The sequence below is a fragment of the Phascolarctos cinereus genome, unplaced genomic scaffold, assembly GCF_003287225.1.
Source record: "Phascolarctos cinereus isolate Bilbo 61053 unplaced genomic scaffold, phaCin_HiC Scaffold_726;HRSCAF=1367, whole genome shotgun sequence".
Lineage (NCBI taxonomy): Eukaryota > Metazoa > Chordata > Mammalia > Diprotodontia > Phascolarctidae > Phascolarctos > Phascolarctos cinereus.
The window spans coordinates 254,862,311-254,890,221 of NW_027556098.1; the positions used below are offsets into that span (position 1 = coordinate 254,862,311).

General features: G+C 40.5%; 1 long non-coding RNA gene across 2 annotated transcripts in view; it reads left to right on the top strand.

The window, feature by feature from the left end:
- LOC110215527 (uncharacterized) overlaps positions 1-27,911 on the top strand; it is a 46,643-nt gene that overhangs the window by 6,458 nt on the left and 12,274 nt on the right. For both annotated transcript variants that reach the window (XR_013483079.1, XR_013483078.1), the window contains exon 2: positions 26,951-27,112. This is a non-coding gene — a long non-coding RNA (uncharacterized LOC110215527). The remainder of the gene's footprint in view (positions 1-26,950; positions 27,113-27,911) is intronic.

A 27,911-nucleotide genomic window follows, 5' to 3' on the forward strand; every position in this document is an offset into this window, starting at 1 on the left:
GTGCCTGGCCTGGAGTCAGGAAGACTAGAGTTCAAATCTGCCCTCAGTTACTTACTAGCTGTGTGACCTTAGGTAAGCCACTTAACCTCTGTCTGCCTTAGTTTACCCAGCTATAAAATGTGGCTAAGGGTTGTTGTGAATAGCAAAGGGTTGTTGTAAAGATCGAATGAGAGTATTTTTAAAGTGCTTAGTATATTCCTTGGTATATAGTAGGCACTATATAAATGCTTCTACCTCTTCCTCATTCCCCTTCTCCCCCTCCTCCTCCTCCCTTCCTCCTCCACCTCCTCCTCCTCCTCCTTCTTCTCCTTGTTATTTAACATCTACTATGTGCCAGGCAATGTGCTGACCACTGGAAATATAAAAAAGAGGCAAAAGACAGTCTTTGTCCCCAAGGAACTTCCAATCTAACAATATGCAAATAAATGTGTACAAAGGAAGATATATATGGGGATAAATAGGAGATAATTAAAAGAGGGAAGGTCCTAGAATTAAGAGGGGTTGAGGAAGGCTTCCCATAGAAGGTGAGATCTTAGTTGGGGTTTAAAGGAAGCTTAAGAGGCGGGTAGTCAGAGTGGAAGAGGGAGAGCATTCCAGATATGCGAGACAGCCAAAGAAAATGCTTGGAGCCAACCAACAGAGTGTCTTGTTCGTGGAATACCCTGGAGGTCAGTATCACTGGATGGATGAGTATGTATCTGGGAGAAAGGTGAAATAAATAGCCTATGGGAAGTGGTATGTTGGCCTGGTTCTGGGAAAGATAAAGTGGGAACTCACCTATCAGAGCCCAGGGTCCCAGGGACATAGTCTGAGTTCCAGCAAGAGTATAGAAATCAGCTGGCAGAGATTCATCAGCTGTGTCACCAAAGGGATTATCAAAAAATTTCTTCCCAAGTCCAGATTAGCTCATTAGTTTTGAAGTCCTGTAGATACTTCTTTGGCTCTATAATCAACAAGCCAAAGTGAATAATATCTATAAAACACTAGAGAAGGGGGAAAGCATTTATTAAGCACCTACTATGTTCCGGGCACTGTGCTACATACTTTAAAAATATTATCTCATTTGAGCTTCACAACAACCCCATGAGGCAGGTCCTATCTTCATCCCTATTTTACCATTGAGGAAACTAAGGAAGACAGAAGTTAGGGTCACACAGCTAGCAAATATCTGAGGCTAGATTTGAACTCAAATTGTCCTAATCCTAGGCTCAGTTCTCTACACTCAGTACCACCTAGCGGACTTATTTCCACTGAAAGCTTAGTGTTCCACACTACCAGCCCAAACGTCATCTACATTTATCTATATGTAATGGCAAACTGGCCATTGAGACCAATATTTATAAATATGTGTTGAGTACCACTTAGGCAATTCTTTACTTGGGAGCCTGCTTCTGGGATAGTTTTGATGCCCTTGTAATGAAAGCACTTTGTAGAGATTTGATGCTCTAGCAGACATTATATAGCTAGTTCCAATCTGCCGTGGTGAATGGGAACCTCTTTGGCTCTGGCTGTGTATCTTGAACTGGGAATGAATTCAACAGTCCCCACTCAACTAGATCCTTGACATTTTTTTTTTTTTGTATAACTTCCTGGTTGATGGTATTGAAAGAAGTGAGGCCAATAATATAGTCCATAAATATAGGCCTTGGCTCTTTATGCCTCATATTTGGTTTTTTCTTTTAGATGAAGAAAATGGCTGTGACCTTGTGAGTTTTGAAAGACAAGAATTTGAGCCACAAGGAGATTGGTAGTCAAATCTTATGCCAGATTTTTTTCAGCCAGTGTAGTAGCAATGCCATGGGGATTTCAGGACCTTCAGAACCCAGCCCAGCAGGAGTTGAGATGAAGACTCATTTGGAAATTATGGCACATTTGGACCTGAACCTTTGGGGACTGATGCTATATAGAAACTTCTGTGAGTCTGAGCCCACTTTCCCCAGAGATTGAGGTTGTATAAGGAAGAGTGTGCTGTTGAGGTATTGGGAGGGAATATTTGTACTTCCATTCTTGCTACATCCTTAAATATCCTTTAATAAAAGTTAACTGATGATAATTAGATAAATGGAACTGAATCACTGGCCACTGGAGCTTGACAGTAGGGGAACCTAACCAGAATGGGGCTTGAGCTGATAGCATTAGAAAAGAGATCCCTCCAACTCCTCAGGGCTACCTCTAGAATTCTGGCTAGATGGCACAGAGGATAAACCATCTGGCCTGGAGTCAAGAAGAACTGAGTTCAAATCTGGCCTCAGATACTTACTATCTGCGTCACCCTGGGCAAGTGACTTCATCTCCGTTTGCTTCAGTTTCCTCATCTGTAAAATGGGGATAATAATAGTGCCTGCCTCCCAAGGTTATTGTGAGGATCAGATGAGATAAAACTGCAGAATACTTAGTACAGTACCTGGCATATAAAGTGTACTGTATCAACATTAGCTAATACTTCTTTCATTTTTTTTTTTGGAAAGGCAATTGGGGTTAAGTGACTTCCCCAGAGTCCCACAGCTAGTGAATATTATGTGTCTGAGGTGGGATTTGAACTCAGGTCCTCCTGACTTCAAGGCTGGTACTCTCTCCGCTGTACCACCTAATTGCCCCCTGATATTTTTATTTTTATTTTTTTTAATTTTTAATTTTTTTTTATTTTTAGGCACTTGGGGTTAAGTGACTTGCCCAGGGTCACACAGCTAGTGTCAAGTGTTTGGTCTGAGGCCGCATTTGAACTCAGGTCCTCCTGACTTCAGGGCTGGTGTTCTATTCACTGCGCCACCTGGCTGCCACTCCTGATATTATTATTGAGAGGGAGATGCAGCCAGCTTTGCTTAGGTAGCAAGACCAGAGAATACTTGCTGTATAGAGAACAAGAGTCAGTGAATCCCTAGTGATTGCACTTAATAAACACCATTTGTGCATGACTTAGTTGGTGTTGAGTGCTCCATCTACTGATGTAGACTCATCCATAACTTAAAACAGAAGTTCATTACTTTGCCACCAGCCTAGTGGCTCCTATCAAGACCTGGCTCCTCCTAATTCCATGACACCTTATCTACATTTTCCCATTCTGGTTGCACTTTCACTTATTACACCCCGCAGTCCCCCCCCCCCAACTCACTGGTCATTAAGGAGGAGTCAGTATACTCCTTATTTCCCATTGTCACTTACAATTTTACCCTCCCTCCCTACTCATTAAACTCAGTGGCTCCCTATTACCTCCAGGATCAAATATAAAATCTTCTAGATTTTCAAGCCCTTCACAGCCAAGTCCCTTTCTGTTTTTCAAGTTTTCTTGAACTTTACTTCTCTCCACATACATTATGACCTAGGAACTCTGGAATTTCCTTCCTCCTCATCTCTTCTCCTGGCTTCCTTCAAGACTCAGCTTAAATCTCACCTTCTTTCCTTGTCTCTCCCCCTCCTCTCCTTGTCCCCACTCCCCATACTGCTAGTTTTTTCCGTCTGAGATTATCTCAAATTCTTACTTTATCCCCTATCTCCTTACATCTATCTTTATACGTACACAGTGGTTTGCTTGTTTTCTCCCCAGCTATAATGTGAGATCCTTGAGGGCAAAGACACTTTTTTAAAACCTTTCTTTGTATTGGTAGTGCTTGGCACAGTAACTGCTTAATAAATAAGTATTTATGACTGTTGTTGAATGACCTAGTGGTGAGCCTCTCTGAATTTATCTCTGCTGGTTCTTAGACACATAAGACAGGCAGTTGGGCTGATCCATAGCCTTATACTTATAGTGCAACCTCTGGGAAGCGAAGGATGGATTCATGGTTGGGGAACCTGTGGCCTTCTACGTCCTCGGGTGCGGCCTTTTGACTGAGTCCAAGTTTTACAGAACAAATTCTTTTATTAAAGGATTTGTTCTGTGAAGTTTGGATTCTAAGGGCCACACTTGAGGACCTAGAGGGCCACTTGTGGCCTCAAGGCCACAAGTTCCCCATCCCTGAGATGATCTCTAAAGCCTCTGTCAGTTAAAAGTCTATAAGCCTTTGAGATCTTTGGATGGATGTTTGCCCACTGGTGGGAGGCCCCCCCCCTCCTTGAAGACAATTAGCAGAGATGAAGGTCAGAGAGGAAATTGAGGGTGGCATAGATAAAAATTTCTTTCTCTGATTGTCTCCTCATTCTGTTGGATGGGTACTCCCATGTAGCAGTGTTCCCATGGACAACACAGGACACCACCACCACAAAACCTGCTGAATACACACGAGTGGTTGTTCCATTTGTTTTTCTCCTACACCACCATGCAATGTTATATTAGTGCCTGGCAACTCATGAGAGTTGGCAAATAACTCACTGTGATTTTCATAATCTAGTTACATTGCATAACTTTTGTACCGGTAATGGAGTCACAAACAAATTATTCAATGCTCCATGAGCAGAGCACCTGCTCCTTTTGGAAGAATAAGCCACCTTGGGCTGTCCTTAGCATTAAGGGAGTACCAGTAGCATACCAGGCTCCCTAGGGGACATTGGAAAAGCAGACTTTTGACTCCTTGCCTTATTGACTCCTAGTTGAGACAGGATCTGTAGACTATAAGCTCTTTGAGGGCAGGGACCTTTTCATTATTTGTTTTGTATTCTCAGTGCCTGACACACAGAAAGCATTTAATAAATTCTTATTGATCGATTAAAATGAGTTGGTATAGAGGATGCGTGACATCATAGCCAAACGAAGTATGAAATGAGAACCATTTCCAAGACATACATAAGAAGTCCATAGTTTTTCTATAAAAAAAAAATGGGGATGAATAGTCACAGATTCTCTGCTCTTACCAACCATCTTGTTGCCATGGAGAAACTTCTGTCCTTGGGCTCTACCATCTTGGCTATCCTTTCTGGATCACTCTTTCAGGAAATCATCAGCTAACACACTTTACTTCATTCTCTATACCCTAGTCATCTCCTCTTAAGTATCCTTTCCTTCCCCCCCAACCAAATTTATCCTTCACTTTCTAATTCTAGAACCGTGAATCATGATCATCAAATAAACTTTGTCATTAACCCTGAATGGAGTGTGTCAGTCTAGTTACCTTGTGAACGTACTTATAATCCCTGTAACTTTCTGGACCAAAGTACCCCTCTTTGGCCACCACTTCCTCTTGTGTGTTGTCTCCATCATAATAACATAACACCTGGAGGGCAGGGATTGTCTTTGCTTTTGTGTTTGTATCTCCAGAGCTTAGCACAGTACCTGGAACATAATAAGATGTTAATTAATGCTTTTTCATCTGTCCATCCATCTATGTACAGTTCATCCATCCATTCATTCATTCAAGTTCAATCAACAAGGACTGAAATGTTCCAAAGTTGTTCTGAAAATGGTGTTCCAAAGTTGGACCATATTTGGTAGAAACATACTAATTTAAAACACATCTCCTGAGATAATGGCTTTATCAAAGCCAACAACTTGAACTTTGGGCATACAGAAAAGAGAAATAGAGGCAGGCAGAAGTATTTAGGGAGTTATAGTAAGGGAATCTGGAGAAAGATGACATCATTGCCCATTTATCTCCATCAAAGTATTTTAAACACATAACTTACTGAACCTCCTGATATCTGCAAAACATTGTTAGGAATCTCTTTGTAGCCAAAGGATAAAGTGAGGGTTGGAGAGGATAAAGATCATCAATATAAGGCCACTTGAAAAAGATTAAAGGAACTGGAAAATTGTAGCCTGGAGGAGAGAAGGCTAGAATGGTGTAGGTCCTGGTAGGTCAGAGCATGGGGCTGAAATCCGGAACCACAGTTCCTCATTTCTCTAAGATATGGACAATTCTGCTGGATAAGAAGCATGCTACAAGGGAGGAAATAAATCAAGATTCTTCTTAAAGTTTAACAGAAGTGAGGACTTTTTTTTCCCTCTATGAAGTATTTCACTCATGACTGTTTCTGTATATCCTTTGATGGTATGTCTTCACTTGCTGGTCCTAATATTGGTCATGGACATTTCTGAGCCCTAACATTCATTGTTTGTGATATTTCAAGGACCTGAAATTTCATGGATGTGTTTTCTAGTCTGGGTCTGACTCAGGCCTGTCCTTTGATTTGATGTTAGAGCAAAATGTGACATGCATAGGTCACTCAACAGTTAACAAAAGGAGGTTTACTTAGACACAGCCGGAGAAGATTATTCAGCAAAGATAGGCATCAGGACACCTTGAGTTGATTCAGCTGATCAAAGCTCCCTTGCCTGAGCTGCCCATCGAAGTCTGCCAAGCATTATAATGTACCTAGAGTTTCTTGAGGCTATTTTGTATGCAGGCGACCAGGAAGTAATGTTTATTGAGTTTCAAGGATGGTCTCAAAAATGCTAACCATTTATCAGTTGGTGGCTAGCATTATGGTGATAAGTCCCACTTATGTGGAGCTAGGCTGCTTCTTGAATGACAGGTATGTAGGCCATTCTTGGGCCTGAGCTAGAGAGGCCTTTCCAATGTGGTGGTGCCTGCAAGAGCTTGTACTATGCTGGAATAGCCTTTAAAAACTCAGAGTGACACCTATGCCATGATGAGAATGCAGAGAACATGAGGAAAGGATAGTTTAAAATATTAATGTGTTTTGGAACAAAACATTAATAGCATTCTTGCTTTGTCTTTTCTCAGTCTTCGTCCCTCTTTTTAAAAAAATTCTTAAAATAGTATTTTTTTTTTCAAATTATAAGTCAAGACAATTTTTAATATTCATTTTTACAAAATTTTTTATTCCAAATTTTTCTCCATCTCTCCCTCTCTCCCCTCCCCTCTTCCTAAAATGGTAGGCAATTTGATATAGATTATATATGTGCTATCATGTAAAACACATTTCCATATTAGTCACATTTATGAAAGAAGAAACAGACCGAGAGTATGCTTCAATCTGCATTCAGAGTCCATCAGTTCTTTATGTGGATGTGGATAGCAATTTCCTTCATGAATCCTTCGTACTTGTCTTAATACTTGTCAACTCATGTTACTGAGAAGAGCTGAATCATTCATAGTTGATCATCACACAATGTTGCTGATATTGTGTACAATATTTTCCTGGTTCTGCTCACTTCACTTTGCATCACTTCATACATTCAGGTTTTTCTGAAATCTGCCTGTTCATCATTTCTTAATGCACAATAGTGCTCCATTACATTCATATACCACAACTTGTTCAGCCCCTCCCCAATTGATGGGCATCTCCTGAATTTCCAATTTTTTGCCACCACAAAACATAAATATTTTTGCACATGTAGGTCCTTTCCTCTTTTATGTGATGTCTTTGGGATACAGACCTAGCAGTGGTATTGCTGGATCAAAGGGTATGCAGAGTTTGGTTGTCCTTTGGGCATAATTCCAAATTACTCTCCGGAATGGTTCAATCAGTTCTCAGCTCCACCAACAGTGCATTAGTGTCCCAATTTCTCTATATCCTCTCCAATATTTATCATTTTCCTTTTTTGTCATATTAGCCAATCTGATAGGTATGAAGTGGTACCTCAGAGTTATTTTAATTTGCATTTCTGTAATCAAAAGTGATTTAGAGCACTTCTTCATATGCCTACACATAGCTTTGATTTCTTCATCTGAAAGCTGCCTGTTCATATCCGTTGACCATTGTATCCTCATAAGTTTGACTCAGTTTCCTATATGTTTGAGAAATGAGGCCTTTACCAGAGACACTTGCTGTAAAGATTGTTTCCCAGCTTTCTGCTTTCCTTCCAATCTTGGTTGCATTGGTTTTGTTTGTACAAAAGCTTTTTATTTTAATATAATCAAAATTCTCTTTTTTCCTTTCATGATAGTCTCTATCTCTTGTTTGGTCATGAATTCTTCCCTTCCCCATAGATCTGACAGGTAGACTCTTGCTTGCTCTTCTAATTTGCTTATGGTGTTACTCTTTATGTCTAAATCATGCACCCATGTTGACCTTATCTTAGCATCAGTGTGAGATGTTGGTCTATACCTAGTTTGTATCTTATTGTTTTCTAGTTTTCCCAGCAGCTTTATCAAATAGTGAGTTCTTATCTCCAAAGCTGGGGTCTTTGGGTTTATCAAGCACTAGGTTATTATGGTCATTGACTACTGTGTTTTGTGTACCTAACCTATTCCACTGACCCACCACTCTATTTCTTAGCCAATACCTAGTAATTTTGATGATTGCTGCTTTATAATGCAGTTTTAAATCTGGTATGGCTGGGCCACCTTCTCTTGCATTTCTTTTCATTAATTCCCTTGATATTCTGGACCTTTTGTTATTCCAGATGAATTTTGCTATTATTTTTTCTAGCTCTATAAAATAATTTTTGGTGGCTTAATTAGTATGACACTGAATAAGTAAATTGTCATTTTTATTTTTCCAATTATTTAGATCTGATTTTATTTGTGTGAGAAGTGTTTTGTAATTGTGTTTGTTTAGTTCCTAGGTTTGTTACAGCTACTAAGTCCTGTGTAATCCTGACTGTGGCCTCTTGATATTTGAATTGTTTCTTTCTGGCCACTGGTAGTGTTTTTTCCTTGACTTGATGGTTTTGAAATTTGGCTATAATGTTCTTTAGAGTTTTTATTTTGGAATCTCTTTCCTGAAGTGGTTGGTAGATTCTTTCAGTGCCTATTTTGTACTCTGATTCTAGGATATCAGGACAATTTTCCTTAATAATTTCTTGAAAGATGCTGTTCAGGTCCTCCTTTTGATTATGGCTTTCAGGTAGTCCAATGATTCTGACATGGTCTCTCCAAAATTTTTTTTTCAGGTCAGTTGTTATTCTCATGAGGTATTTTACATTTTCTTCTATTTTTTTATTCTTTTGAATTTTTTTGATTGGCTCTTGATATCTCATAGAGTTATTAGCTTCCACTTGCCCAATTCTAACTTTTAAGGAGTTGTTTTCCTTAGTTATCTTTTGTACTTTCTTTTCTATTTGGCCAACTATACTTTTTAAGGAATCATTTTCTTCAAGAGATTTTTGTATTTCCTTTTCCATTTGGCCAATTCTACTTTCTAAGCAGTTGTTTTCTTTTTTCAAGCTGTTGACTTTTTTCCCCATAATTCTCTTGCATCACTCTCATTTCTTTTTCCTATTTTTCTTCTATCTCTTTTATATGATTTTTAAGTTACTTATTCAGCTCTTTCATGAATTCTTTCTGGGCTTGAGACGCTTCTTGTTTTTTCTTTGGGGCTTTGCACACAGGTGTTTTGACATTGTTATCCTTTAATGAGTTTGTGTCTTGATCTTCCCTGTCACCATAATAACTTTCTATGGTCAGATTCCTTTTTTGTTGTTGTTTTTTGCTCACTTTTTTTTTTTGCCTTTTCCCTTTCTTTTAAAATTGAGTTCTCCTCCTGAGGTGGAAGGGGCACTGTCTCCGGCTTCTTGTGCCAGGGGCTGCAGGCCTTGGTTGTTTACCTGGTGCTGCACTGATGTTGCCCTGAGGTCCACAGGTGACCTTTCCTGAGAGGGTGGGATGCGGGGTGGTTGGCGCTGCTGGAGGTTGTAGGGGTGCTGAGTCAGAGGTCCTAGTATTGGTGTCTGGCCTATGCTGAGGCCAGTGGCATGTCTCTACATTTCCCCGGGGCTATACTAAAACACATGTTGGTCTGGACACTGGTGTTTTCTCAGGGCTATGCTACAGCACTGGCAGCTGCCAGTTGGCTTAGGCACTGTACAGCTAGTGTCTACCTGTTTGCCTGAGGCTACTCTGAAGCACATGGAGGTCTGGCCACTGTAGGTTTCCTGTTTGCCCAGGGCTATGCTGAAGCATGTGGAGGTTCTCAGAGCTGGAGTCTGCCCATTCCCCTGGCTATGCTGAGGCATGTGGTGGGTCCGTTCTACCACACTGGGGTCTCAGGATTGACTGCTGGTTTGCTGAGGTGGGGCTTACTGGAGTACTTCCTTTTCTGTACTGAACTACCCTTTTATCCAAGTGAGACAGACCTTTCCTGACAATCTTTCAAGTTTTTTGAGCTAAAATATTGTTTCACTCCATCTTTTTACTGGTTCTACTGTTCTAGGATTTGTTTTGGGGGGCTATTTTATGGTTGTTTGGAGGTTAATATCAGGAGAATTATGGTGATTTACTGATTACTTTGTCATCTTGGCTCCTGGAAGTCCTCTTCATCTCTCTTGACCTCTTTGCTTCCTATGACACTATTTTCTCCTGGAATCTCTGTTTCTCTAGGTTTTCATGACACTGTACTCTTCATACTCCATCTTGTCTCTATGATCACTCTTCAGTCTCCTTTCCTGGCTTATTATGATGCAGTTAGGTGGCACAGTGAATAGAATGTGAGACTTGAAGTCAAGAAGACCTGAATTCAGATCCTGCTTCAGGCACTTACTAGCTGTGTAGCCTTAGGGAAGTCGATTGACCTCAGCCTCAGTTTCCTCATCTGTAAAACTGGGATAATCATAACTTCTCACTCCCTAGTTCTCAAAGGTTATGCATAAGATTGTTGTGAGGCTTAAATGAGATATTTGTAAAAATACTTTGTAAACCTTAAAGCTATATAAGTGGTAGCTATTCTTATTCTTATTATCGTGCTTCATAGAATACCCCCAAACTGCGGGTATTCTTCAAGGCACTGTCCTATGTTTTCTTCTTGCTCTATTAGGGCATAATAGGGTCTCTCTAAGTAACCTCATCAGGTCCTATGGGTTTAATATCATCTCTATGTAGATTGTGTAGATGACTATGTAGATGACTCCCAGATCTATACATCTAAGCCTGGTTTCTCCCTGAGCTTCGGTCTTGAATAACAGAGGTAGCATTTATATAGCACTTCAAGGTTTGCAAAGCACTAAATAATTTGTCTTAATTTTCCTTACAATAACCCTTGGAGGTACGTGCTATTATCATCCTCATTTCTCAGATCAGGAAACCTAGGCAAACAGAGGTGAAGTGACTTACCCAGGGTCACATAGCTATTAGTGTCTGAGGCCAGATTTGAACTCAAGTCTTTTTGATTATAGATCCAGCACTCTATCCACTGCACTACCGAGCTGAATCACCAACTGCTTATTGGACATTTCAAATCATATGTGCCAGAAACATGTTAAACTCATTATGTCCAAAAGATATAACTCATTATTCCCCTCCCCCCAAACTCAATCTTCTTCTAGCCTTCCCTACTTCTGTTGAAGAGATCATTGTTTTTCCAGTCTCCCTAACCCTGGTGTTATCCTAGGCCCCTCACTCTCTGTCACCTCATAGATCCAATTCAATTACCGAATCTAGCTGCATCCACCTGCCCAGCATCTCTTGTGTTTAAGCTTTGTCTTTCACCCCACACTGTCATTGCCTGGTTCAGTCCCTCATCACCATTTATTTATCTTTCATGGCCTCAGCCTATCCTTCCAGCCTCATTGTACATACTCCACCCCCTGCCACCCCCTGCCACTTCGCTGCAGCCAAACTGGCCTTCTCTGTCTCTGCTGTCACTGCCTTTGCACTGACTGTCCCCCTTCCCACCACCCCTCCCCTCTGGCATGAAATGCACTTATTCTTCACTTCCATTTTTTCCAGTGTCAGTTAGATCACAACCTTCTATATGAAGCTTTTTATCACTCCCCTAACTGCAAATTTCTTTCCCTTCCTAACTTCATTGTATTTAACTATCTTGTACTTATTCCATATACATGCATGTATGTATACAAGTATATGCACAAATGTTTATATATTTACACAATATATACACAGTATGGCACAACATACATATGAGTGTACATATAAATACATGCATGTATACATATATACATATACACATACACATGAGGAAGCTGAGGCACAAGGGAGGTTAAGTGACTTGCCATCAGGATTCTCTAAGGAATTGCAGAATGAGTGCATTGTGGGTATGGGGAACAGGGGCCAAGGCAGTGAAAGCAGAGACAGAGAAGGCCAGTTTGGCTGCATTGAAGAGCGTGAGAAGGAGGAGGAGGAATGTGCAAATCTGGATAGATAGGCTGAGGTTATAAAAGATAGCATGCACACAAATACACATTTATACACATGCACACAAATGCACATACACATAAATATACATATGTATATGCATATATGTACACGTACAAACATACATAATCTGTTGGCCACTGTACTCTAAAGACCAGGAGACCGTTCCATCTAACTTTTAGCTAAAGTCTCCTGTGTATATTGTCTTCCCCTACTATGATGTGAACTTGAGAGCAGGGACTATGTTGTTTTTCTATCTGTAATCACCAGCGCTTAGCACAGTGCTTTTGACATAATAAGGACTTGACAGATGTCCATTAACTCATTCATGCGTTCATTCTACTCCTTTCTCCAGATAGAATGTAAGCTTTAAGAGAAGGGATCATTTCATTTTTTTGTTTTTGTGTCCCACAACACCCGGCATTCCTGGCACATAGTAGGTGCTTGATAAATGTTTGTTGAATAATTGCTTTGTGTCTTCTCTGTCTTTGTTTCTGTCTCAGTTATCCTGTGTGTTTTGTTTCTGTCTGGCTCCCTCTCTCTCTTTGGAATTCTTCAGATAGAGGCTTCCATGAATTAATATCTAGGCCTCTTTCTGGCAGTGTCTTGGATTAAGATAATCATGATCTCTAGGCTGAAGGTTATCACACTCTCAGTTGAAGACAAAGTGACCTCTTAGGGGTCAGGCTGTGACTTAAAATTTGTCAGCCTTGAGTCAAACTCCTAGCCTTACCAGGCTTGTGTATTTTCCTAGTTAGTTGAGATGTTCCTGAATTAGAGTCAAGCAGATAGAGCAATAGACCCCCAATTAGAAACCTGGACCTGCCACTGAAACCAAGGGCAGCAGCTCACAGAATGCTTTTGTGCCTCCGTCTTTGTATACAGAACAATGAGACCACTGGTGGCAGGATACCCAAGCAATTACTAATAGTGAGCTGACACTTATATGGTGCTTTAGGCAAATTCTCTTATTTAATTCTTCCTTCGCTTTCTTTCCTTCCTTCCTTCTTTTCTTTCTTTTTTCCTTCCTTCCTTTCTTCCTTTCTTTTCTTCATCCCTCCCTCCTTACCTCCTTTCTTTCCTCTTTCCCTCCTCCCTTCCCTCTCTCTCTTTCTTCTTCTTCCTTTGTCTCTCTCTTTCCCTCCTTCCTTCTTCCCTTTTCTCCCTCCTTTTCTCCTTTCTTTTCTCCTTCCTCCTTTCCCTTCCTCTCTTTCTTCTTTCTTTTGTCTCTTCTTCCTTTCCTCCATTCTCTATATACATAGCTACAATGGGGAGATAACTTGCCACCCATGGTAGTGGAAAGCTTTCTTTCATTTGTCCAAATTTAGAAACTGACCTAGATTTGAAAAGTGAAAAAAGCCTAGAAAATTTCTAAAAGTGACTTGCATTCTCTTTAGAAGATGGAATTGTGTAAGACACTGAAGATGCCAAATAGGCACTTCTGTGCTCTTTGACTTTTCCTAAGTGCTTTCATAAGGAGGGCCACAGAATGGTCAACCAACCATTGTCTTATACATGGAAAACTGGAACACACTCCAGAGGTCATCCAGTCCAAAACCCTTATTTTCAGATCAGCAGTCCAAGGGGTTGAGAGGTCCAATGACTTGCCCAAAAGGACATAGGTAGTGAGTGGTTGAGTCAGAATTCAAACTCAGGTCTTCTGACTCTAAATCCAGTGCTTTCCCTACTTAACCATGCTGCAAATTTGATCCTGAATATGACCTTCTGGAAGTAGGATGTATTCTATAATTGATGACAATTATTTCTTTTTTATATAGTATGATGATGATATATTTCATCTATATAGTACTAAAAATCATAGTGCTATTTTAAATTTATTAAAGCACTAAGACTTATTAAAGACTAAGACTTTATGCCCTGTATAACTGTAATGAATTGTATTGTCTGACAGGGTATGTGATCAATAAGTTCTTGTAGAATTGAAGTGAATTGGATTGGATTGAGGATAAGTTCGTTGGCTATGTTTTGAACTTCTTAGCAAAAAATGGTGCCAGATTGTCACCTAAATAAAAATGCCCCTGGGGTTCACTTAAAACTACTGCCTAGTTTCACTCAAATGTTTCAGTCCTCATTGTCTTGAGATACACAATGTAATACAGGTATGCACTAAGCCCTAGACTTTTTGTGTGGGTTTATCAGTCTAAGGTTAGGGATAATGGGCTCTAGGTTATGCTTCCCGCCATCTTCTTGGGAGGTCCCCCTCCTTCATGTGGGTGTTCAGAGAGGACTTTGCCAGAGGCCTATTTGATCCCAAGGTTTGTGATATCTTTCCCCCTGCTTCCCTTTACTGAGAGAGGTAAGGAAGGACAGGTGATTGGGCTGGGGTGCTACGTGGTTGTACAAAAGAACATCCCCCCTCATGAGATTAGGAAGCATGTCTATGAGTCAGGGCACCTCCTGTGCCCCTCTGAGGCCCTTCTGCACTTGAGATAGCCAGGGGAAACTTTCTCATTATCACTCCTGAAAACCAGGGCCCCATCCCTGCCCAGTTAATCATTACTGCCAGAGAGCTATATTGCTGGGGATCTCTGACCTGTTTTGCAGCCTCAGCGGGTTTATTACTGGCTAAGGGGCCTTGGCTGGTATTTGGATTGTGTGTTGATAGACAGCCAATTGGCTCCAGTTCAACCTTCCTTTGATATGAGAATCCCAGGGGCCACTTCTGGGAAATTGGAGGGGCTCCATTTTTAACTCATCCCCAGAGGATGGCCGAGAAGCTGCCAGGTTCTGAAGATAGTAGTCTTCTAATTTCTTTCTTGTAGAGGCATTGAAGTAGAAGTCACAGTCAGGGACTGAGTAGGCTCAATAGACATTGACTGGAGCCTGGAAATCATGGAGTTGAAAAGATCAAGACTGATGCCTTGGAGAAGGGAGTTACAGCCTAGTCCAGGGATGCTCTGCTTCAGGGTTCAAATAGATACAACCTAAATTTATGGAATTCTGAAATTGTCTTATTGTGCACAAACTGGTTTTCTTTCTCTCTCTCATTCCACACAGTAGTCTGAATATTCTATTTGTCTATAAGCCAAGGAATATTCAAGGAGCGATTGAACCATTTGCCTTTGGATGGACACTTAACTTTTCTCTTATTCCAACCCTAATTCAATTCAATTCACATTTATTTAGAATCTAGTACTTTCTTAGCACTATGCTAAGTGCTTTAGATACAAAGTATAGGAAACACAAATTCCTCAAGGAATTTACAGTCTACTACTAGGGAAAAATTATATGTGCACAAATGAAAACAAAATAAATACAGAGTAGCTTGTGTGTCTGAGTGGAGAGTCTTAACAACAAAAAGCATAGGGAAAAGCCCTGTACAAGGTGGGAATCTAGCTGAGCTTTGACAGAGGCTAGGAGAAGGGAGAACATTCTGAGATATCTAAGAATTTTAGGGCCAATCAGAAGGAATTTAACATGGCTAATGCAGAAATATGTTTTGCATGACTTCCTATGTATAATGGGTATTGTATTTCTTGCCTTCTCAATGAGTGGGGAAAGGCTAGTGGGAGGGAGAAAATTTAGAACTGCAAATAGAATAAAATGGAATTTTCGTAAAAAGAAATTTTAATATAGGCTTGACTATTTCTCACCCCTGCTCAATAATCTCTAGTGGTTCTCTATTAGCTTTGACACTAAAGGCAAACTTCTCTGTCTTGCATTTAAAGCACTTCATAAGCTGACCCCAACCTATTTTTCTAACTTTATTATATATCACTCCTTGTCATGAACTCTTTGATCCAACCAAGTCAGCTTTCTTACCTTCTGTCTTTCTGTCTGTCTGTCTGTCTGTCTGTCTCTCTCTCATACACACACACACACACACACACACACACACACACACACACACACACACAACACACACCCTCTCATTCCATCTATTGTCTTTATAGATCTGTCCCCCATGCCTGGAATGGACTTCCTTTTAACCTCAACATCAGAATTCCTTGCTTCCTTCCAAGGTCAGTTCAACCATGGTTTCCTATGAGCTTTTCCTGATCCCCTTAGTTTCTAGGGCCCCTGTCCCCCATTCCCTTATATATGCTGGCTTTGTCACACTTAACTTTGAAGTTCCCTAGACAACTCTCTCAGATTCTAGTGGCAAAGGTGCCGATGTACACTAGTAGAGGAAGTTTCTTATCAGCGCCAGTACTGCCAGTACTGTAGACATCTCAGGTCCAGTTTAATATGTGTTTAATATGAATAACTCCCATTTTCAGAAAATTAATTCAAAAGTAATTTCCCACCTCCAGCTGTGTGACTGTGATAAGTCATCCTACCTTCCTTATACCCTGGGTGTAGAAACAGAATTTCAACATTCCAACCTTGACAAACACTTAAGCAGCACATTCCTTGGCTCCTCCTAAATAGTCTGTGTTCTTTCAAAGGAGCACCTTTCTTGAATCTTTTAAACTTATAAACCCTTTATTCTTATGATCAATGTTTTAAACAAGGAGAAAACAGAAACATGCATTGGGGAAGAATTGCTGTTTGTTCTTCTTTGCATCAGCTTCAGTGCTCTACTTGAGGGATGGGATAAGTCTGTCCTTACCTGTCCTCCCATTCCCCTTGCGCCTATGGCAAGCCCATTGACTCTTCATATAGCTGTATCTGGACAGTTGTGGTAAAGTGGAAACATAGGTGAGAAAAAGAGATGAGGGGAAGATTAGTAAAATTACCATCCCAAAACATTTTTATATCATTAAAAAGTTGTGAAGTTAGATCCTTAGTTGGCAGGATGACTAACAGCCTTATTTCTCAAAGTGGAACTCTGTCATAGTATGTATATGTGTATGTGTGTGTGTCTGTGTGTGTGTGTATACACACACACACACAATACATATATCTACAATATCTACATATATCCACACATATATATATATGCATCTACACATGTATATATGTATATGTGTGTATACATACACATATGCATACATCCACATAATACGTATATCCACACACATATGCATATACATACATATGTATGTATGTGTGTATGTATGTGTATTTGCATACGTATATACACACACATGAGTTGTGGGAAATACTTTTTTCAGAATTGGTCACAATTAATACTCTGCTGCCTTTATGGACTTTTATCCATAAGGACTAAGGACAGAGAGGGGTTATCATGAGTAGGTAATAAGGTGTTTGGATATCCAGGGTTAATTTCTGGTGCTGCCCTAGTCACATTATATGAGGATGGCCATCACTCCTTAGGGCCTTCATTTCTTCATTTATTAAAGGTCCCTTTCTTTTTCTTCCATGATTATTACCGTAGCCTCTTAATCAGTCTTCCTGACTCCAGACTCTTCCCCCTCTCACCCATAGTATACTTCAATAGTAATCTCATCAATCTATAATTCTGATACCATCATTCTTTTGCTCAGAAACCTTCAGTGGTTCCTCAATGCCTACCAAATAAAGTCCCAAATCCTTACTGTGGCATTCTAGATGTCTACCATCTGGCTTTAGCCTGCCTTTTCAGAATTTCTATCACACTGATTTCCTTTATATAGTTTATACTCTAGTCAAATCAGACCACAGGATGACCCCTGTAAAATCTTGGTCATTCTACCCTCTTGTGCCTTTGCTCACACAATTCCTTCTTCCTTAAATACACTCCCTATGTTTCTCTACCTGTTTAAAGCCTACCCAGCCTTCATGGCCTGTATCATCTCTTATTTACTTCATGAAGCTTCCTCTGATCTTTCCAGTGGGAAATCATCTCTTATGTCTATGAATTTTCATACTGGATGATACTTACCATATTCATTTTGTTATATCCTATTTTTATTATAGTTATTTGTGATCGTGTCTGGTTCTCTAGGAGGAATTTTGGAGAACACATACACAAGATCACAAAGGAGAAAGTGGGTGAAATCTGCCCAACTAGTTTGTTTACATGGGACCAAAAGAATCTCTGATCTTCCTTCTGAATTTTAAGCTACTTGAAAGCAAAAGCATTTAAAAATTATTTTTGTGTTTCTTGCCCTCACCTCCATTCTTTTACCTAGGATGATGTATTGAACATAGTAAATACATTTGTTGTTGAATTGAATTAACCAACTGAATAGCTCTAAATTATTGGTCTTCAAAGTAGAGGCCATAGTCTGACCTTAAGGGGTAATTGACCAACCAATCAGATGGTGGAAAAATGGGTTGTATCCCACCGTCTTTGACTTTGATAGGCAATTGTGGGCTTCTTTTCAATACAACCACACCATACTTTTCACCCATTATAGCTCAACATTACCCCTTTACACTTACTCTGAATGTTGGTCTTCTTTGGCTGGGCCAGTTATAATCTTACCTCAACCCAGGCACCTGCAGCAGCTGCAAGGCAACCTTCCCTCTGATACTCCTGGCCTCCAACCCCCATCATTCCATGGCTGCTGTAGGCAACCTACCTCATTGGCAATAGCCAATAAGTAAGACCTCACCCTCTTTAATTTTCACTTTTCAATGAGAAAGAGTGGGTAGCACAGGATAAATAGCCATAGACAGATTGTGACCTGCACTGAAGATCTCACTACATTGTCTTTGCCCCCAAACCTAGCCTTATGATCTTATCTTCCCTATTTTTTTTTCTTGGAAGGTACCACTTTTCTTCTAGTCTCCCAGGTTCGTAGTCTCCTAGGTTCGTAGTCTCCTTCTTATCTTTGATTCAATGGGGACTGCTCAAATTAAGGTTACCAATGATTTCTAAATTGCCAAATCTGAAAGCGTTTTCTCAATCTTCAACCTTCCCAGGGGCAGCTAGGTGGTACAATGGATAGAGCATTGGCTCTGGAGTCAGGAGGACCTGAATTCAACTCTGGCCTCAGACACTTACTAGCTATGTGACCCTGGGCAGGCCCTGATTGTCTCTCCTCCCCCTCCTCAAAAAAAAAAAAAAGAATCCTCAACCTTTCTGAGCTCTCTGAAGCCTTTGACACTGTTGACCACCCTCTCATCCTGGATGCTTACTTTCTCTTCTCTGGTTACCAAAAAGAGTGTAATCATGTCACCTATAAAAATTATCTATACACTTAGAAAACTTAAGAACAGAATTTTAGCCTGTATAAAGGTCTTTCAAAGAATTTCAATTCTGAACCCATTTGTTAAATATTTTAAAATTCTCCAATTTGTTTGTAAGAACAACTGATTGACAGCAAAGAAGATGGAAATTTGCTAGCCAAATTTCAACAGAAACCTTTGCATTTTTGGTGTTTGGGATTGAAAAATGAGTGCAATGATTAGTACGTACAGTCAATGATACACATCTTCCATTTTATCTATATGTCTTTGTGAGGCATCTTTTTCAGCGTAAAAGACACAATTTATACCATATACCAAAATAAGCTGAACTTAGAACTGGAACATGGAATCACTGCGTCTTCAAGTATTAAGCCAAGATTTTCAAAAATAATGAAGCATATTCAATCACCTTGCTACCATTAAAATATGATTATAAATAATTTTTAGTAAAAGCAAATGTCCTTATTTATTGTTAATAAATACAATATTATTTTCAAGATATTCTACCTTTATCTCATCCTTTTTTAGTGTCCTCTTATGTGCATGTTTTTTAATCTATATACTTATAAGTATGCCAGTACATGTATATAATTTATGAATAAGCAAATATCTAGCAGCTAAGTAGTACAGTGGATAGAACACTTTGCCTAGAGACAAAAAGACCTGTGTTCAAATCTGGCTCAAGACACTTCCTAACTGTGACCTTGGGTAAATCATTTAACCTCTGTCTGCCTCAATTTCCTCAACAGTAAAATGGGGGTAATAATAGCACCTTTCTCCCAGGGTTATTGTGAGAACCAAATGAGATAATATTTGTAAAACACTTAGCACAATTCCTGGCACATAGTAGGTGCTATATAAATGCTAGTTACTAAATATATACCTATTGGGGAGTATAATGAATTTTTTTTTTTACTCATAGGGGTGTGTGTTTAAAAAAAGTTTGGAGACCACTGTTCCTATAATTAGAATGGTAATCTTCATGTGAAGATAGAATGTGTAAAGAGGTATAGATCCCTTTATCTATCTTGCCCTCCCCTCACAAAACGTCCAGTTTTGGCCCCTTAAGGATTAACCGTATCCTGGTTTTTGCCCTGTGGGGAGGAAGGCCAAGAGTTATGGACTGTGGGATATGCTTTCCTCTATCCCTAGCACCCTCAGCTTGGCTCAGTGTCTAGCTTGGGACTATTTTACTCCCTGGGCAGGGGAGGTGGGTCTTTGGCCTCTATACTCTGGGGAAGATGAAAAAGTATAGGCACATACACTGCCCGAAGGGCCTCTTTCTCTTTTTCACAGCCAGAGTCCAGTTGAAAGAGAACCCTTGTACACAAAGTGTTATTGATACAATCATTGGATACAAAGTATTATTGTTGAGAAATAGTACCAGGAAAGAGGCAGTATGGCATAATGGACAGAGAACCAGCCAGTCTTGAAATCAGGAATGATTTGAATTCAAATATAGTCTGGACACATACCGGCTCTATGACCTTGGGCGAGCCAACCTCTCAGTGCCTTAGACAAGTTTTTAGAACCATAAACTCCCTGGGAAGCCATACCAATGAAATCACAAGATCAAATTGCCCTTCTCTCCCCTGCCCCCCTGCCCCTAAATGACCAGTAATCAGTGTGGTGCTTAGAGACAACGAAGAGATGAAACCTTTCAACTTTCACTCTCCCTTCCTCCTTTCCTCCCTCCCTCCCTCCTTCCCTCCTTCCTTCCTTCCTTCCTTCCTTCCTTCCTTCCTTCCTTCCTTCCTTCCTTCCTTCCTTCCTTCCTTCCTTCCTTCCTTCCTTTCTTTCTTTCTTTCTTTCTTTCTTTCTTTCTTTCTTTCTTTCTTTCTTTCTTTCTTTCTTTCTTTCTTGTCTCTGTCTCTCCTGGGTTTTCTGTACAGGCTATCTGAGAATAGGTGAATTTGTCATTACAGAATAAGATTGCTTCCTCAGTTTTATGACACAGTTGATAGCACAGGTTTCCTCTGTGATTTCTTTTATTACCCTCTATTTTTATTAATCTTATGGTTGTCTGTGATAAAGATCTCATTAAAAAAAACCACCCTCCTCAGTGATAACATTTGGTAAATAATGGGTTGAGCTATCTAAATTAGAGGATGTCTTTTGGCTTCCCAAAGAAAGGCACTGGGCTATTAATATGCAAATTTCTCCTGTTTTATGTCTATTGTGATTATCTACATGCTCCTGCTATTAGACACAACTTTTTACAGTAAATGAAGTGCTAGTAAGGCCATTCTCTGTCCCATAAAATTTTCAGTATAAGAACACAGGCTATGAAGGAGATCAAAAGGAAAAATCAGAGATGCTGCTATTCCAGGGCTTTCAGACTATGTCTAGACACAAAGTCAGGTAGAGAATTATTGATTACGTGTCTGGCCAATTTGCTCAGCTTATTAAGAGGATGCAGGCTTGAAAAGAAAACAAAATCTCTTTTGCCATCAATGGGATAGTTGCTTATCTTTCCTTCTTTTGAATTATCTTTGTGACTGCATTACTATTCTGCTTCCCTCTGCTTGTACAGACATAGCCTTAGCATACCTCAGAGATGAGGTATGTCACCCTCCAAAAGAAGGATGCCAATGATCCCAGAAGGGTGATTCTCTCACTCAGCGGTCACACTTCTGACCAAGCACCTCCATCAAAGGAGAGGCAGTTTCAAGGCAGGGAACCCTCTTTCCCCGTCAGCAGCTGTGGCTGGGACCATTCTTCTTGTCAGGGGATGCAAGGTATGGTTGCATCCACGGGAATGGCCCCATGAGAGCTGGGTGGAGAAGACAACATTAAGGAGCGAAAGTAGCTCACTTTGACAATTTGATGTTGACCTTGTGTTGGTACATCAGCTTCTGTCTTCTCTGATTTTACTCTCCTTCTCTCCCATCTCTCCTCTCCTTGCCAAATCCTTGCCCTGCATGGGATAGATTTGACTTGGAAGTCTAGATCCTCTAGAATATACGGTGTACTATGGGGAAAAGTAATGATGGAGAGAATACACAAGTAAGAGTAAATTTCCAAGTCTTTTTCACTAGCTGTCCCTCCTGCCTGGAATTCTCTCCCTTTTTACCTCTGCCCTCTTAGCTTCCCTGGTTTTCTTCAAGAGTCAACTTAAAAGTTTCCCTTCTTCTGATGGTCTAGTTCTTCCTGGAGCCTCTCCTTAAGGAGGATTCCTAGTCTAGCCGTGATTTCGTTCCTCTTCTGGTTTCATTCTTGACTCTCTAGCCTTTTTCCATCATACTTCTCCCCACTTCCTCCTCCTTTTTAGCTTTCTTTTATGTGTTGTCTTCCCCCACTAGAATGTAAGCTCCTGGAGGGCAGGACCATCTTTCTTTCTGCTTGTATTTGTATTCTCAGTGCTTAGCAAAACACCTAGTGCACAATAAATACTTAACAAATGCTGGTTGAGAGGCAGGGAGGTGGTTCAGTGGATAGAGCACCAGTCTTGGAGTCCTGAGGACCTGAGTTCAAATTCAGCCTCAAACACTTACTAGCTGTGTGATCCCCAGGCAAATCACTTAACCCTGATTTAACTAAAAGAATCCTTTCTTGGGGCAGCTAGGTGGCGCAGAGGATAGAGCACTGACCCTGGATTCAGGAGGACCTGAGTTCAAATCTGGCCTCAGACACATAACACTTACTAACTGTGTGACCCTGGGCGAGTCACTCGACCTCACTGCCTAGCCAAAAAGAGAAAAAAAATCCTCTTATTCTCTCCTTTCACTCTCCGTAACACCTACTTTTCTCTTTCCTGCCAAAGGCTTCCATCTGAGAGTACTCCCAGCCTTTCTCTATCTTCTTTGTATGCACTTGTTTGAATGCTGTCTCCCCATTAGTCTGTGAGAGCTGGAATTAGCTGTCTTTTTCTTTTCTTTGTGTCCCTAGTCTTTAGAACAGTGCCTGGTACATAATAAATCTTTAATGAATGCTTATCGACTGACTTTCCCTGATACCTGATGTAACTGGAATGTATATCGAAGGTAGGAAAATACAATTTGGTGTGATTTTTTTTTTTTTTGGTGAAATGCAAAAGTGGCTCTTGAGGGACTTGAGTTTCCATTTGTGGAAATGCTCATGATGACCATCCAAAAAACCCTGAAACTGAATGGGGAACCCATAAAAAGAGCATTCCCTTTCTCTGTGGGGATTACTTATTGGGAAGTTAACAATCTAACAACAAATATTGGTCATTGTTCTAGGTGTTGGGGATACAAAGAGAAAAATGAAATAGTTCTTGCCCTCAGGAATCTTACATTTTATGAGTAGAGACAATATGTACCAAAACCAGTATATATAAATTAAATAGAGAAGTTTTTTGGCAGAGGGAATGCTCGTATCTTTGGGAATTTAGGCAGCCTTCATATAGAAGGTGTCATCTAAGGAAAATTTCGAAGGGAACAAGTAGTTCTAAGGGGTGATGTGGGAGTGCCTTCCATTCATGGGGGACAGGCAACATGAAGGCATGGAATTAGAAAACGGTGCCTAATGTGTGAGGAAGAGTAAGAAGGCCAGCTTAGTCAGACTAGAGATTGCAGGAAGGAGAGTCATGAATATTGGATAAATAGGTTGGCCCCAGGTTGTGAAGGGCTTTCAGATCTAAACAGAGGAGCTTATATCTCATCCTAGAGGGAAAAGGAAGCTATTCAAGTTTACTGAGTAAGAGATCAACATGGTCAGACTTGTACTTTGGGGAAATCATTTTGGCAGCTGTAAGAAGATGAATCAGAGAGAGGAGAGGCTTGAGACGGGGGATTAGAAAGTTACTGCAATAATCCAAGTGATGAAGGCCTGAACCAGGGGGTTGTAGGTAGAGGGAAGAGGAAAGATGCTAGAGATATAGGGTAGTAGAAGTGAAGGTCTCCCTTTCTGAAATCTGGGCTTTGACAAGGGGGTAGTGGTGCTGTCCACAGCCTTACACAAACTCTGGTCTTGGAAAGAAGTGACTTTTTTTTAAAGCAGTGGTTGTGTAGCCAATGATATCCCCCCAGACAAATATAGTATTGGTTATGAGTGAGAACACTGGTGCTTTCAGAATTAGGAGGGGGGAATCAGTTAGTCAACAAACATACATCAAGTGCCCATGATGTGCCAGGCACTGCCCTAAGCACTGGAGATAGGTAAAAGACAGTCCCTGTCCTCAAGGAATTAAGCCTAATGGGGGAGATAACATGCAAATAACTGTACAAACAAGCTAAATACAGGATAAATTAGAGATAATCATCAGAAGGAAGGCCCGAGAATTAAGGGGGATTGAGAAAGGCTTTCTGTAGGAGGTGAGGTTTTAGTTGGCACTTGAAGGAGGCCAGGGAAGCCAGGAGGCAGAGGTGAGCAGCAAGAATATTCCATGCATGAGAGGCAGCCAGGGAAATGCCCAGAGTTGAAGGATTCCAGGAATAGCCCAGAGGCCGACGTCACCGGACTGGAAAACAGCGGGGTAGGGAATGGAAAGATGTGGAGGGACAGAGGGACAGAGCACAAGAAAAATCCCTAACGCCCTTTGCCACAGTCCCATCATTTGGGAAGCTGGAATTATTTTCTTTTTCGGGTTGTCTTGGGTCAGGCCTATGATTTCAGCCATGTAGAGAAGAGCCAGCATGGAAACTCTCTCTTTTCTGGCAGATCCCTCTCTCTGAGTGACACATTTGGCTCTTCTAGTCTTAGCTTCCTGAAGTGGTGAGAAGTTAATTGACTTGTCTATGGCTGCACAGCTAAGAGGTAAGCTGCCAGTTACTCTTGAATCTGCCAGCCTTCTAGAAGGGAGAAATAAGGAATAGAACATTTGACTTTTATATAGGCCTTTTAAGGTTATTAAATGCTTTGCACACTTTTTCACTTGGTCCTGGAAATTGCTTATTTATTGATCTATCCTAAAAACATACCTTTGAGGTAGATACAATAGGTATTATTCCCATTTTGCAGAAATGCCTCAGGAAAACTGAGGCTCAGAGAAGTTGATTTTATTGGTTAATAGGATCATAGATCTAGAGCTGGAAGGGTCCTTTATTCACACACACCACACAACACACACACACACACACACATACATATATATGTATGTATTTTTAGTTTGGAGGCAATGGGCGTTAAGTGATTTGCCCAGGGTCACATGTCTAGTTAGTAAGTATCCCTTATTTTTAAAATGAGTAATCTGAAGCCCTTGGATGTTAAGTGACTTGCCCAAATTCCTACAGCTAGTAAACATTTGAGTCAGAATTTGAACCCAAGTCTTTTCTGACTTCAAGTTGAATACTTTTCCCACTATGCTGTCTCTCAGTTGATGGAAGTGGTGATGTCATCCATCATTCCCCAGATGTCTATGGCTCCACCATGTACCTACATTGTCTGGTTCATAGGGTTGGGTTAGTGAGTGATCCTCAGATCCTACGCCCACAATCTCCTATCTTCCCTCCTGCTTCTCCCACAATGTCCCAGGCACAGGGTGCTTTACTTGCACAATTCAGTCTAGCTATCCCTTGACACACGCTCCTTCTGTCACTAACACCAATTTTATTGCCCATTCATTGGCTGCTATGATGTTTTAGGGTTATCAGCCTACATTTTAGTAGCATGTTATCTCTTTATCACCTTGCATTTATACCCACTTTCCTCAAGAGAAAGTCAATACCTTGTCAATAGTTTCTTTCTGTCTGCTCATGACTTTGCTCTGTGAGAGAAGGATCAGTAGTGTTACGCCAAATTTAGCAATCTGTGGGCTAACAGCCATCCACCCTATGTGGATGCTCACTCAGGATCCTTTGTCCCTCTGTAACTTATTTCAGAAAAAATATTGTTCTAGGAGACTGAGGTGGCTCCTAAATCCTTTTCCTTGACTGACTAATTCCAAGGGATGAGATATGACATAACATAGTACCATACCACCAGGAAGGCCTTCATTTATCAGACCTTCATTTTTAATAACTTACAGTCGAGTTTTATCCCAAAAGTATTTCATAGCAGCTTTAAAAATTTCAATTAATTTATTTTTGGCTTTCAATTTTCACTTCCATAAGCTTTTGAGTTTTCAATTTTCTCCCCCTCACCCCCTCCCTCCCCAAGACAGTGTACAATCTGATATAGGCTCTACATATACATTCATATTAAATATATTTTCACATTAGCCATATTGTAAAGAAGTATTATAACCAATGAGAGGAACCACGAGAAAGAAGAAACAAAGCAAAACAACAAAAGAGAAAAAGAGATCAAATAGTATGCTTCCATCTGCATTCAGACTTGGGATAGCAAGGTGGCACAGTGGATAGAGCACTAGCTGTGGAGTCAGTAGAACCTGAGTTCAAATCTGGCCTCAGACACATAACACTCACTAGCTATGTGACTCTAAGCAAGTCGCTTAACCCCAATTGCCTCGTTTAAAAAAAAACTAAAAACCATCTGCATTCAGACTCCATAGTTCTTTCTCTGGATGTGGATAGCATTTTCCATCATGAGTCTTTTGGAGTTGTCTTAGATTCTTGCATTGCTGAGAAGAGCCAAGTCAATGAAAGTTGGTCATCGCACAATGTGAATGTTACTGTGTACAATGTTCTCCTAGTTTAGCTCACTTCACTCAGCATCAGTTCATGTAAACCTTTCCAGGGTTTTTTAAAGTCTGCCTGTTCATCATTTCTTATAGCACAATAGTATTCCATTACATTCATATACCACAGCTTGTTCAGCCATTCCTCAACTGATGACCATCCCCTCAGTTTCCAATTCTTGGCCACCACAAAAGGTACTTCACAGCAGCTTTTTAATATGATAGTTATTAAGAAAAGTTGTGATTTCTTCTTCTTTTTTAATTGGAGTCAATGGATGGGAGATATTTGCAGCTGAAATCTGAAGTGAGAGGCAGTCAGGAAGCTGGTAATCAGACCAACTTTTATTTGTCTTCTGCCTTTCTATCAAAGATGCCATTTTAATTATCCTATCTGTTTCCTTTAGGTAGAGAGTAAGTGCATGTTATCATTTTCATTTTTCAGGGGAGGAAACTAAGGACCAGGAAGCTAATTGACATGTCCGTGAAGGACGGCAGAGCTCTAGGCCATAACTCAGCTGCCTACTTACCTTGGAAGTTCCGTCATATCTGTGGCCTTTGCATGCGTGGAGCATTCCTCTACTCCCATGGCTTTCTTCTCTGATTGGTGAGTTCTTTCCAGAGCCTTCATTTCGAGGAAGGGAGCAGACCAAGTAATTTTTCTTCCTCTCCCAACTCTGTTTCTGACTCTCTAGACTTTGCTGTCATGGCCCACACAGGTACCTTCCATACCTCCCCCTCCTCCCAACTTCCTTTATCTTCCCTCATTAGAAGGAGGAACCATCTTTCTTTTTGGTTATATCTATACATGCAGCACTTAGCACAGTGCCTGGCACATAATAAGCACTTAATCAATGCATTTGACAAGTCACATCTGTGTTCTCATCTAATCCAACTCAAATCCAATCTTATTCCATCATACAAGCATATGTCAAGTGCCTACTGCAAGCAAAGCAGGCTGGTGTAGTGGATAGGGAGTGGATCCTGGAGAGTTTCCCAAAAGCTTTGGTGTGGCCCTAGCCCCATGTGCCAGACACTGTGTGTTATGGGTACAAAGACAAAATGACACATAGTCCTAGCCCTTGAGGAGCTTACATTCTACTGAGAGGATAAATATATACATGATAATTTAATGGGAGAGGAAGAGAAGGGAGTCAAGAAAGGCTTCCTGTAGGAAGGACATGAGCTTATCCTTGAAGAAGGCTACAGATTCCTAGAAGCAGAGGTGGAGAGGAAATCCATTTTAGACATAAGGTAATTAGGGAGGGAGGACTCTAGCATTTGGCAACCAAGAAAGGCTTCATGTCCTGTGACCATTTTACAGCACTCTTTGAAAGAATTTCTCCACCTTTCCTGTTATTATTAAAGACTATATTTGAGGCTATTACACATGCCCAATTTTCCCT